The sequence below is a fragment of the Octopus bimaculoides genome, chromosome 24 (assembly GCF_046866305.1).
Source record: "Octopus bimaculoides isolate indiv1 chromosome 24, ASM4686630v1, whole genome shotgun sequence".
Classification (NCBI taxonomy): Eukaryota; Metazoa; Mollusca; class Cephalopoda; order Octopoda; family Octopodidae; genus Octopus; species Octopus bimaculoides.
In genome coordinates, this window is record NC_142951.1 from 24,121,486 (window position 1) to 24,136,485 (window position 15,000).

The 15,000-nt window shown below is 37.0% G+C and overlaps 1 long non-coding RNA gene across 1 annotated transcript in view; it reads left to right on the forward strand.

The window, feature by feature from the left end:
* The window catches only part of LOC128250819 (uncharacterized), a 482,529-nt gene that overhangs the window by 326,696 nt on the left and 140,833 nt on the right, over nt 1-15,000 (forward strand). Inside the window, exon 4 of the long non-coding RNA XR_008266801.2 lies at nt 6,767-6,920. This is a non-coding gene — a long non-coding RNA (uncharacterized LOC128250819). The remainder of the gene's footprint in view (nt 1-6,766; nt 6,921-15,000) is intronic.

Consider the following 15,000-nt stretch of genomic DNA (forward strand, 5'->3'; position numbering starts at 1 on the left):
CGTCTGTAACATTTTCTAAAACTTTTCTAGAACAAGTGAATAACAACATTAGATTCAGCGTGAAAAATTACGTCAATACACCAAATTTGAAAATTTTCAGTTGATTTAAAATTTTTAAAAAGGGAAGCCAAACAGAAAAGATCCCAAGGGAATTGCAATACAAACAGTAGCACAAAATCTAGCGGCAGAGGGACATCCAGGAGTCCTGACCTGGATGCGACCCAGCATCCACTGAATGTAAGGATTTGAGGGCCGAAATACTTGCATGAGGAGAGGCTTTTATTGTTCAGCTCTCCTTAGAATTTCAAACTACCTGTTAAGCACTAACTAATATTTGAATTAATTCAGAGTCTCCCTAGAGTAATCAATAACGCAGTCATTAGGCATAAGGCAGGTACATGGTTCGACTCTTGTCAGCAGATCTGATCACTTACTTTGTTTTAAGTTGCTCATTTAAACATTTCCAAGACTTGATATCTATCTATCAATCTATCTATCTATCTATCTATCTATCCATTCACATATTTGTGTATATGTTGTATGTGTGTGTATATATGAGTGTATGTACTTATATGCGAGGCAGCAAATTGGCAAAGTCATTAAAGTGACTGAGAGGATGATTGCGACATTGGTTCCTGTTATCTACACTCCGAGTTCAAATCTCGCCGAAGGTTGGTATTGCCTGTCCTCCCTCAAGTACTGGAATCAATTCTTCTTCTTCTTCTTCTTCTTCTTCTTCTTCTTCTTCTTCTTCTTCTTCTTCATCATCATCTTTCTCTCTCTCTCTCTCTCTCTCACTCTCACTCTTTCTCCCGTTTCCTCTGAAAGAAATCGGTTATTGTGAAGACTGGAGAAGGAATGGCACCACCAGGGTTAGATGCTCAAGACACATCCTTGTCATGATGGCGCCCTTTCGACTCCGAATGTAGCTAAGGGCGCAATGCAAGACATAAATTTATACACCCAAACACACAGATAGATTTAAAGAACGAAAGAACGAGAGAGAGAGAGAGAGAGAGAGGAAGAGAAAGAGAGAGGGAGAGAGAGACAGCGACAGACAAACAGACAAACAAACAGAGAGAGACACAGAGACAGAGAAATGTAGTTATAATATTATATTGACATATATTATGTTTGGCGGTGGCATTCGTCGAGGTGACTTCTCTTCTCTATAGTTCTTTTCCTCTATCTCTCATTAGTTACTCTCTTTCTTTCTTGTTTTCTGTCGTTTCTTCCTTCTCTCCCCCTCCCCGTGTTTTCGGTTGCATTCACCCTTGAAGTGGATGCTTTGCCGGGCAATTTCACCGTGAAACGTTCAGTGTAATGAAGCGTGAAACCGCGAAATGAGAAAGAAGACGGTCGAGGGTGGAGCAGAGAGATATTAATATATTTGCGTGGTGGTGGTGGCAATGGTGGTGGCGGTTGTTAGGGGTGGCGGTAGTGGTGATGGTAGTGGTGGTGGTTATTGTCGGTGTAGTGGTGTTTATGTGTGTATGTGATTGTAACTATGTGATTGTGTATGTGTGTATATATATATGTATGTATGTGTGTATGTACGTGTGTGTGTGTGTGTGTATATATGTGTGTGTGTATATATATGTGTGTGTGTGTGTGTATATATGTACGTGTGTGTGTGTATATATGTGTGTGTGTGTGTGTGGCGGTGTGCGTGTGTGTGTGTTTATGGAATTGTGTCTGCGACAAGGTATGTGACTCGGTGATTGTGTGTGTATCTGATGGTGTATGCATATGATTACGTGTTGGGTGTAGCGGGCGTATGTTAATCAGTATGTGTGTGAGTGCGTGCGTGTGTGTGTGTGTGTGTGTGTGTGTGTGCGTATATATGTGCATGACTAAGTATTTATGCCTATGATTTTGTGTGTGTGTGTGTGTGTGTGTGTGTGACAGTATGTTTATGCGTGTGTGATTGTGTGCATTTGCGTATGTACGAGCTGGTATATGAATGTGTGGATGTATGCATGTGCACATGTTTGTGTTTAGCCAAAAATGTATGTATGTCTGTATGTATATATATATATGTGTGCATATATATATGTATGTATATATATATTCGTGGTGGTGGTGAAGATATCATTTAATGCATGCACATAAGTGCAATTTCGTGAAATATTCACGCTTATTTACGTGGCAGATATATGCAATTTAACTAAAGGTTGTATCAATCATATGTATGGGATATTTTTTGTTTGTTTATGGGGGAAATGGAAAAATAAGAGTGAATATTTATTGTATGAGTACTGTGTATTAAGTTTACAAAATTGTGCTTAAAGTATATAAAGTGGATTAAGTAATCTCGTATTCCAATTTCTTTCACTTTTCAATGAGTAGCAGATGAGCAACTATCTTTTGATACAGACACAACACAGGCTACACTTTCAGGGTTTTTGGATAACGTTTTCAGAAATAAACCAATAGGTTTACCATTAATTCCGTGAAATATTCACGGGTCCTGCTTGTTATATTTACTGAATATAAATATCCCTGTATCGTAGGGGTTTGGCAAAAAAAAAAAGCGATAGAATAATTACCAAGCTTAGTCGTTCGACTAAAAATTCTTCGAGGTAGTGCTCCAGCATGGTCTCAGTCTAATAACTGAAACAGGCAAAAGATAAAAGATATGAGTGTGTTTGCGTGTACATGTATGCTCCGTATGTGATTGTTTTTAAAGCGCGCATTCCTTCATCAGCCCACGAAAGATATTCAACAAAATCAACTGTGTATCATATAAACACAAAGTCAGGGTTTAAGGATGCTGGCCTGCAGAAATTGATGAGTTTCAGATAAGCTGATGCTCCTGACAGACCGGCATTTCTCAATCCGTGGGGCGTAGCAATATTTTGGTGGGATGTGAGCTACTTCTGAATAGGGCATAAATAACAAGTGAATAAATTTGCAATACAGTTTTAAGACTTCTTTTGGATATATGTACGTATGTTAAGGCGGCAAACTGGCAGAATCGGTAGCACGCCGGGCGAAATGCTTAGTGGTATTTCGTCTGCCGTTACGTTCTGAGTTCGAATTCCGCCGAGGTCGACTTTGCCTTTCATCCTTTCGGAGTCTATAAATTAAGTACCAGTTACGCACTGAGGTCGATGCAATCGACTTAATCCCTTTGTCTGTCCTTGTTTGTCCCCTCTATGTTTAGCCCCTTGTGAGTAGTAAAGAAATAAGAATCGTGAGCACGCAGGGCAAAGTACTTAGCGGTATTTTCACCCGTCTTTACATTCCAAATTCAGTTTCTGCCGAGGTCCACTCTGCCGTTTTTGTCTTTCCAGGATCGATAAAATAAGTACCAGTCGAACTCAGTGGGGTTGATGTTGTCGACTTATCCCATCCCCCGAAATTGCTGGCCTTGTGCCAAGATTTGAAGCCAATATTATCATTTTTGCTGAGGCGGTGAGCTGGCAGAATCGTTAGCACGCCGGGCGAGACGCTTAACGACATTTCGTCCGTCTTTACGTTCTGAGTTCAAATTCTACCGAGGTCGACTTTTCCTTTCATCTTTTCGGGGTTGACAAAATAAATAGCAGTTAAGTACAGGAGCCGAAGAAATCGACTAGCCCCCTTCCTCCCTTTGTGCTTATAGTAGAAAGGATTATCATTATTAAAGACGCATAGCTCTTCCACTTAATCTTGCAGATTTTTTACACACAGACATAGCTGTACGTTTTTCTTTTACATTTGCTATTGTAATTTACTATAACGTTAGATATGCAGCTGCAAATATATTCAGCCCAAGTATATTTACCGTCAACAGCACTTGGTGCTCCACATGTCTCCTGAAACGTGTATCTTTGTTTATCGTGCGTAAAACTCTCGCAGTAAACAACCAGCTGAACTAAATACTTGTTCCAAATTGATATATCTCTATGCTACTATCATGTTGTTTTTTATTATCTTTTTTGTGTGTCATTGATTTATATATTTATCGCGTTTAATTTAAATGCTTTTTGTTATTTATATGTATAGATATCCTATCTATATGCATATATATACATATATATATATATGCATGTATATATACATATACACAAATACTCACACATACAAAAATACTCACACATACAAATATATGTAATATACATACATATACATAGATAGATAGATACATACATACATACATACATACATAGGTTCGTACATACGTACGTCTCACCTGCTATCGTAGAGAGGAGAGTATCAAACGGAAAGGAAGGGGAAGATATTTAAAATTAAAATAAAAACGATACAAAACGGGAACGGAGGGCGTTAGCCAGGGAATCATGTCGCACCTGTACTATATAATCAACATCATCATCAACAACACAACAACAACAACAGCAATATCAACACTATGTAAACAAAAGCCATTCACACTGTCCTCCAGCCACTACCGTCTATTGTTGACGCCAAAGCCCTTCCTCTAAACCCCAATTATACTTCCTTGTTCTCTGACCCTTAAATTATGTGCCTGATAAATAGAAACACGCCCAGTTCACCTTAATCCTTAGCAAATGCGAAATGACGATTGCTGCTGTTGTTTAACCCTGGGTCAGCTCCAATCCAGCAGATAAGACCTATGATCAAAAATAAACTAACAATGAATTTTCCATTGATTCCTTTTTGTTTTGTTTTTTTCATACAAATTGAACCCAAAATTATCATACTTTTAAGAAATGTGTCCTTCTGTTCTGGAAAACAGTTGTATGTAATTTAAGAGATATTTAACTGCTAGGGCTAACAAATCGAGTGACCACGTAGAGGGTCCCTAATTGGATTACTGTGATCGCTTTTAAAGTTGTTCTTACACCGCTGTTGTTGAATCTGTCTGCAAGTATGTCTGTATATAAATGAATACATGAGTTTATCAATCAATCGATCACTATCTATCTATCTAAGATAAAGAAACTGTGTGGTCCGCCGAAGAGTCCTTTAAAGAAAAAGAAGGAGAGTGCAGATTTTACACTGCATGAGATTCCAATAGCACCAATAACGAAGGAAACCATCACGGAAAACCAAATTCCATCGCAGGAACAAGCAACTCAAAAACATGCAAAAAAAAACAAAAAAAAAACAAGTGGCATATGGTGACATATTCAAAAAGTACTCAGATCGAAAGAAAAATCATCAAAATTTAAATCGGTGGTAAGAGTGAAACTACCAGTGGAGCATTACCCAGAGTGATAGATAAGGAAAGATACAAGTTGAAAGAGTGGTTCGGAAACAGGATGGACCCAATGGGTACAAGAGTAGAATTCGATGACTTACCGCCAGTCATAGACTTTCAAGACTTATTGCCATATATTAAATGGTAAATCGTAAGTAAACGTTTAAAACTTTAAAGACTATTCCACGAGATGCTAAAAGAAAAAAAGGAAAAAAGAGAAAAGAAAAATTTGATATAAAAATTTTACATTAAAACATTAAAACATTAAAATGGTACTGCTTGAGAGTGAGGCTTAATGCAGCCATTTCACCCTCGTTAATTATTATTCATCCTTCATTCATTCGTTTTTATGTTTTTGTCCCCACTGTGGTGTTCTGTCCGTCCTCGTGCTCTCCCCCCCCCCCCTCTGTGTCATGGCCTGTGTGCCAAATAAAAGAAATTAGTTGACAGCGTTGATCGTTCATTTCGGTTACTACGTTTGGAGTATTACGGAGTACGTTCTGTGTGAACATATCAATTCTGCGAAAGGTTATTCTGGATAACCATAGCCAACTATTTATTTGGATAATACTATTCTTACACCCGACGTGGACACTCACGTCATAACAATTTTTATAATGAAATGTTATTAGTAATTCCATTTTAAAAATTGTTGAAATACTTTGTATAGTGCACAAGTATATGCAATGTATTGCACATAAATTCTAGCAACAAAATCTTACATGGGCCCAACTAAGGGTCATATAGACCCCAGTTGAGAACCGCGTGTGTAGAGAGAAAAAATAGCAGAATAAACGTTCATCAGTATTTTGTGAGACAGAGTCCGGTAATCGAGAGGTACGTGTTTCCGAACCTGTTGCTCTTTTCTTTATTCAAATTGGTGATTATAATAATTTATAGCACTTTTAATCTTTTTTTTTTGTTTTTTTTGCACAAGTGTTTCTTTTCTTTTTTTTCATTTGTTTTTGCAGTTTTATTAGCATTCGTGGTGATATTTTCATTTACCTTTTAGTTTGACTTGAAATAGTCACTTAATATTATTGCGTTGATAGTAAACCAGATTCGAAAGCCAGTCTCTACTGCCATGGGTCTCATATTTCTTTTTCTTTTTTCTTTGGTCTGTTAATTATGTTCATAATCTTGCCTTCATTGTATTTCCACCTCTTTCATTTTTTCCGTCTTCTTCTTCAACGTTTATCTTCTCTGTTCTTGGTGCATATGTATGTATTCTTTGATTTTTTTTTTTCAATTTCTCACTATTATATTTTTCTTTCCACACACACACACACACACACACACACACACACACACACACACACACACACACACACACACACACACACACACACACACTCACTCACAAACACACACATATATATATATATATATATATATATATATATATATTTGGCGAAGACAGGGAGAAGTTCTTCACCTGAATTTGGCACCTAGCCTATCCTAGTTCAAAGTTTTTTTCTATTTTTGTAACTTTTCTGTTCGTGTGTTCTTTGTTTTGTTTTTATTTTGTTTCTTTTTCCGCTTTTGTTTTTATTTCTCTGTTTCTTTTTGCTTTAGTTTATTTAAATTTTTTTTCCGCAGATTGAATGCATAAAACATGGTTGGTACCTTCCAGAGTAGCATTGCACCAAACCTCCAAGATATATGCCCTAGTCGACCTTTATCGTTGCACTGTATATTTTTGCCAGAAATACTTATAAAAGACGAAATAAAAATGAAGAGACGAAGAATGTATGTACGTATGTATATTAATACATTCTTACGTATGTACACATACGTATATGTATGTATGTATGTATGTATGTATTTACGCACACAGTAGGGAGAAATATATACAATATATACATACATATATATATATATATATATATATATATATATATATATATATATATATATATATATATATAGAGAGAGAGAGAGAGAGAGAGAGAGAGAGAGAGAGACGCATTTATTTGTGTGTGTGTGTGTGTGTGAATAAAAAGAACATCTTTTGACAGTTTAGCATCTGACCTGAGTGACCTCTGGGTGTAATGAGTACAACTTGTGATGTTTATTTATCTTTTCTTTTATATTCCAAACAAATCCATTCATTATCTCTCTTGAAGATATTTATTTCCACTCACACATCCACTCGCTCACTTTACTCAGTCACTTACGCATCACTCACACTCATGTTCACACTCATGCATTCACTCATTCCCAGGGCTTGATCTTACTCATCATCAGTTACTCTCCTACACTATGTCTTGTTCTCTATCTCTCTTTCTCTTTCTAACTTTTGTTGTGATATACATACATAACCACACACGTGGATGCACTTGCCCATACACACGCACACACATACACACGTCTGTATGTGTGTGCACCCTTAATGCAATAAATACCCTGATAGTATCGACGAGGTGCCATATATAACAAACCTAATCGAAGCTATTGTTTAAAAAGGCGTTTGACTTGCGGTAAAATCGAAACTAAAACGTCATGATTGTGAATGAATCTTCGAACCAGTTGTTGGAGTCTAAACATGAACAGCAATAAACAGCTGTTGTAGTTAAGAAGCTCTGCACTACCGACATTAGTGTGTGATAGATGTGAAAGACAAGAAGTGGTGTAACCCTGAGGACAGCGCTTTCGGATTGAGGTGGAGGAGTGAAGTGAGAGAGACATTCTGCTTACTGAAAAGTTGTTGATGGTTCAAGGAGTTCGGAGAGCAGGAAATAGATCTGATGTCTTAAAAGAAGTGGGGCAAGGAAACGATACGTTAAGCAGGTGTGGTTGTAACTAGGAATCGTTTTTTTTTTTTGCTTTTGGTGTCAAGGTGGAAGAGGTGAGTTGCAGGGGGAGTGAAATATGAATGCATTAGACCCTCGCCACTTTTCGGATTTAAATTTGATTGTAGCCCTGATCACAGAAATGGACTATAGAATTGTCTAAAAGAGGAATACGCTTGCGCGTTAGTAAGAGGTGATAGGTAGGGCCTAGGTCGGATCTGAGTTCACGGATAGTAGAGAAGATAAGGGATAATTAATTGCTTTCGTTTTTGTCTTTGTCATCTAAGGAAATATAGAAAGGGGAGAGGTGTAAATACGATAAGCCACTATCGGCAGTTTGGCCAAAAACAAATGCGACAACATGAACTGAAAACACACAGGGGCCAGGTGGTGGCGTTAAACCAACTGGTGCGGTGTCTCTGCCACTTACTTACCGAAGTTAGCGATGGCAAAATCAAATATTATCCTTCATTAAGTGTGTTGACACTAACTGAACTGTTGTGGATCACATCGAAGATGTCATTAAATAATTTATTCTTTACTTATGTATTCGCAAAAAATATGTTATTCTCTTGGGGCCTATGCAATATTGGTTTCAAATTTTGGCACAAGCCCAGCAATTTCGGGGGAGGTGTAAGTTTGGTTACATGGACCCCACTACTCAACTGGTATTTATTTCATCGACCCCGAAAGTGATAAAAGCAAAGTCGGCTTCGACGGATTTAAACTCAGGACGTATAGACGAACGAAAATGCCGCTAAGCATTTTGCCCGACGCGGTAACGATTTTGCCTGCTCGCCGCCTTCGCGGGGAAACTGGGTAATATTCTTTTCTACACTATGCACAGGGCCCGAAATTTTGGGGGAGGGGGCCATCAGTTAGATCGACCTCAGTACGCAACTGGCATTTAATTTACTGACCCCAAAAGATGAAATTCAACCTTAGCGGAATTTCAACTCAGATCATAAAGACAGACGAAATACCGCTAAGCATCTCGCCCTGCGTGTTAACGTTTCTCCCAGCTCGCCGCCTACGCAGGGAAGTGTGTAATATTAAACGATAAATAAACTTAATGTTTATAAATAAATATATTGTCCTGTATACAACATCTATTTAAAAACGAAGTTCTGTAAGCAATGTTTCAAACGTTTATAGTCTTATTGCAGGTTATATTTAAACATAGATCAAACATTTATAGTCCACGATAAGCCAACATAAGTTTACTTCTAGACTATATTTTGAAGCCATTTTTTCGTGGAATGCATATATTTAAAACATGTAGATATAGTCAACTTATGGATTTTTTCAATATTATTTAAGAGCAAATCTTATATCATTTATTGCGAACAACATGTATTTAAGTCAATAGTATATAGACTACATAAGTTTAAACAATATATATATATATATATATATATATATATATATATATATATATATATATATATATATATATATACACACACATACATACATATATTCTTTTATTCTTTTATTTGTTTCAGTCATTTGAATGCGGCCATGCTGGAGTACCGCCTTGAAGGGTTTTAGTCGAATAAATCAATCTCAGGACTTATTTCTTAAGCCTAGTACTTATACTATCGGACTGCTTAGTTACAGGGACGTAAACACACTAACCCCGGTTGTCAAACGGTGATGGAGGTGGGATAAACACTGATACAAAGTCACATACACACACATACACACATTATACTAAAACTCAAAGTTTGTCTGTTTTCCTGCCACTTGATTAAGATGATAAAGATTACAAATAAAATAAATATTTTCCCCTTAGGAAAAAAAAATCGATTTGATGAAGAGAAGCAGCTAACGTGCTGCAAAAACATTTGATCATTATAAAAAAACTAATTATTTGTGGAGGTTCATTATTTACAATTGACAGATATTTGTCCTCATCTTGTCTGTTGTTAATACAACGTTTCGGCTGATATACCCTCCAGCCTTCATCAGGTGTCTTAAGGAAATTTCGAACCTGGGTTCTCATTCCTAAGGTATTTTTCGATGTTATTATTATTATTCAGGTTACTGCTTGGAATCGAACTCGGAATCTTGGGGTTAGTAGCCTGAGCTCTTAACCACTACGCCATATGCCCGTGGGCATATGGAGGTTGTTCAGTAAGAATTTGCAGAAACCTCATCTATCGCCTACGACAGGACAGTCTATTCATGTACATATAAAGTTAAACACACGACAGATTATGCATGGTAGGTACCTTTTACGATTCATGTCACGAATGTCATTTATCAGATCTTTTGTTTACTTTGCTAGCAATGAGATGAATAAGTCAGCAACGGCTCCAATAAATGTCTACCGTGAAATGAAACAACAGTTATCTGTAGTTTGCACTGATATAAACACGTAGGCGCAGGCGTAGCTGTGTAGTAACACGCTTGCTTCTCAACCACATGGTTCCGGGTTCAGTCCTACTGCGTGACATTTTGGACAAGTGTCTTGTAAAATAGCCTCAGGCTGACCAAAACCTTGTGAATGGATTTTGGAAGATGGAAACTGAAAGAAGCCCGTTGTATACATGTATATCTATCTGTGTGGGTGTGAGTGTGTGTCTTTGTGTTTGTGTTTGTCTCCCACCACCGCTTGACAACAGCTGCTGGTACGTTTATGTCCCCTTAACTTAACGGTTCGGCAATAGAATTAATACCAGTTTTAACAAAAATAAGTCCTGGAGTCGATTCATTTGACTAAAAATTCTTCAAGGCAGTGCCCCAGCATGGCCACAGTCTAATGACATACAAATAAAAGATAAAAAAAAATATATAAATTACTCTACCTTTTTTATATTGGGTTTTATATATATCTTTTGACACATACTTCGTATAACTTGTAATTTGTATTAATTTACATACATATGATTAATTCTAGGCTCTTGTATCGAGTTCTGTACACTTTTTGATATATACTACATATAATCTATAATTTGTATTGATTTATGTGTGTGTGTGTGTGTGTTTATCTTTTATCCTTTACTACTTTCAATCATAAGACTGCGGTCATGCTGAGGCATGCCTTGAAGAGTTTTTAGTCGAATGAATCGGCTCCAGTATATATTTCTTAAACCTGGCACTCATTCTATTGGTCTTTTTTGTCAAACCGCTAAGTTACGACACATACATACACACGCGCGCACACACACACGCACACACAAATATATATATATATATATATATATATATATATATATATATATATTTATATATATATATATATATATATATTTATATATATATATATATATTTATATATATATATATATATATATTTATATATATATATATATATATATATTTATATATATATATATATATATATATATATATATATATATATATTTATATATATATATATATATATATATTTATATATATATATATATATATATATATATATTTTTATATATATATATATATATATATTTATATATATATATATATATATTTATATATATATATATATATATATATATATATTATATATATATATATATATATATATATATATATATATATATATATATATATATATATATATATATATATATACGACGAGCTTCTTTCAGTAAAGATTGTTTGCCAACATAACATGACAATCCAGGTTTAGGACGAATGTTGCAGTAATTTAGCCCCATCGTCTCCAGCTGGCTATACGACACGATCTGTATCCTTATATACTCGAACAAGGGAATCTTGTTGCTGAATATTTCACGTTGTGAGATTTAAAAATAGTAATTGGGCTTCTTTCAGTTTTCGTCTACCAAATCCACTGACAAGGCTTTGGTCCGCCTGAAGCTATGGTAGAAGACACTTGCCCAACATGCCATGTACTTGCGAAGCAAACGTCTTGCCACGCGGCCGGACAAACAGATAGACAAATGGATACGCACGTATACAAACACACACTCACTCACATACACATACACATACACTTACACGCACGCATGCGCACACGTACATACACACACATGCACACACCCCAACACAAAGATATTCATAAATACATTTTGATTAATATATGTGTGTGTGTGTGTAGATAGATAGATAGATAGATAGATAGATAGATAGATTTATTATCTAGGTTTATTAGCTCATATAATTAATTTCAAAAGAACTTCAGAGCTCTTTGAAATATTCCTTTAATTTTTTTTATAGCGATCGCGATAATGATGAAGGTGGATGGGTGTAGCGATTATTATTATTATTTATTATTATCATTATTGTAGTAGTAGTAGTAGTAGTAGTAGTGTGGTGGTGGTGGTGGTGGTGGTTGTGGTGGTGAATGTATTAGTGTTACTAGTGGTGTTGCTTATTATAAGAATTATTATTATGGTTGTTTTTGTAATTGTTGTTATTATTATTATTATCGCGGTGATAATGATGATGGGTCTGAGTAAATGTCGAATTTCTATGTGGTGGGGGTGTGTTGTTTACGGATCGATTTCAATGAATGCCATCCAGATGTAGAACACGTGTACTCATGAATGTCCCAATTTTGTTATCTTCAGAGGGGAAAAACGACGAAAGAATCACCGCCACCAAAACTACCATCATCATCACCATCATCGCTGCGATCATCATCATCATCGTCGTCGTCATCATCACCATCGTCATCATCATCATCATCATCTTCGTGATCTTTTTTTCGCCGTCGTCGTCATCATCAGAATCTTTATCGCAATCACCTTCAGAATCACCATCATTGTCACAGTCACAACCACTATCACCACCACCACCGCCACCACCACCACCACCACGACCGCCACCACCACCACCACCATCGTCATCACCTTCATCATCATCATCGTCATCATCCCCACCACTACTATCATCACATTCACCATCATATGCACTACCACCATCACGACAACCACCACCACCACCACTACCACCACTACCACCACCATCATCATCATCACCGACATCACATTCAACATTACAAGCACTATTACCGTCATCACCATCATCGACGTCACCATCGTCACCCTCTTACCTATCTACCCCTCCCCCTCTCCCTTCAGCGCTATCATTGGATGATGTGTGGTAATGACTGCCCTGGTTTCTCAGCCACGTGCAAACCAGCCCTCCCCACCCAGCGGTCATATGTATTGGACGTTTATGTGGAAGCTCATTAGAAATGTCACGTGTATAGGAGTGTATGTATGTATATACGTATAGGTATCAATACGTGTATTTGTGTGTATGTGGACGAGAGTGTGTAGCTACGTGTAGCTCTCTTTGTGGCTGTATTTGTGTGCGGCCATGTATGTGTTTACGTGTATTTGTGCATGAGTATAAGCGTCTATGTGTGTGTGTGTGTGTGTGTGTGTGTGTTTCTGTAGTGTATCCACCTGATACCCTATCGTCAAAACATTAGGGACGCTCAGCCACCCACTTCCATCCTCCGTTGAATACTATGAACGATGGTTATATCGAAATCCAGCGCGCGCGCGCACACACACACACACAAATAGATACATTTCAAAAAAGGTCTTTCACTAGGTCTGATCTCTTGTTTGAACGCCTGGCAGCTTTTATTTACCAATTCTTACACGTATGCGTATGCATCCAAGTGTGTGTGTGTACGTACGTATCTATGTTTGGTTATATCAGCCAGTCTGACACATTCTCTCTCTCTATTTCCCTCTCTTTCTTTCTGTATATATCTATATATACATACGTAATTTGGAAAGTTCGAAACCTGGGTCCGAGATTATCCACATCTAGGTCGTACAATTATATAGTGTTCTTACAAGTAAGATGAAATTTTTTATGTTCGCCGCCCGCAAACATCTTTTCCAGTATATATATATATATATATAATCAAAATAAGCAACAAGGATATCCAAAGTTAATGCAGTACGATCGTTTCAAGCGACTCCATTTATTTAAGCAATGCGAACATTACATCAAATGTAAAATGCAGAGCAATCCTCAGCTACACAAAGATATAGAAATTTACTGAAATTTCATTTCAACAGAAGGATATATTTTTGTAACTACAGTCTTCTTCCGCTCTATCTAGTCAATGGTTCTGTGAAAGCCATTGTTTTTCAGAGAAGCAGTGATGATGTTGTTTGGCGGATCTCCACTAGCAATTGCCCATGCTCGCAACAGAAGATTTAATTCTTTCTTCTCCCACTTTGGTGCCATCTTCGTTTTTTAAGCCCAGAGTGGGAGTAGAGGATAGAGGGGAAGTGAGAGATAGAGGAAGGTAGAAAGGAAGAAACACAGAGGGGGAATAGGGAAAGAGAGGGAGATATGAAGGAAAGAGAGAGGGTGATATAAGGAAAGAGGGAGAGTATGGGTGTTAGAGAGACAGATGGTGGAAGAGGAAGGGGAGAGAAAGAGAGACAGAGTGAGGGAGAGGAGAGGAAGAGAAAGAGAGACAGAGAGAGGGAGAGGATGGGAAGAGAAAGAGAGACAGAGTGAGGGAGAAACAGGAAAGGATGAAGGATGTGAGAGAAAGGCAGAAACGGACTGAGAAGAGGGGGAAATAAGAAGTATATGAGGGAGAGGGTGAGGTGACAGGAGGAGAGGAAGATGTGAGATACAAAGGAAAGGAAAGAGAAGTGAGAAAAGAGGAAAATATGGAAGGGAGAGAGAGAGATGAGAAAAAGAGTAAGATATGGCAGAGAGAGAGGGAAAGAGGTAGGTGTAGAGAGATAAAGGGAGGGAGAGGGGAAGAGGTAGGTATGAAAGAGAGAGTGGGAGCCGGTAACGAAGATGTGTAAGAAAACGGAAAAAAAAATTTATAATTCTAAATAGGATCTATAATTCAATTAATTCTAAAGAGATAAAGTGAAAAAAAAGAAAAGAAACGATAATGAAAAGAAAGGGGTTTCGTAATGATTTCTAGTTTTCAAAGAGAATGAAAGCTAAGTGGTCGCTGTAATAAAAGTTGAATGAAAATTATAGTGAGAATTCTCAGAAAGTAAACAAAGATTAAGTCGTAACTCAAATATTACTTAAGTTAAAAGAAAATAAACAAATGAAAAGGATATTTATTCG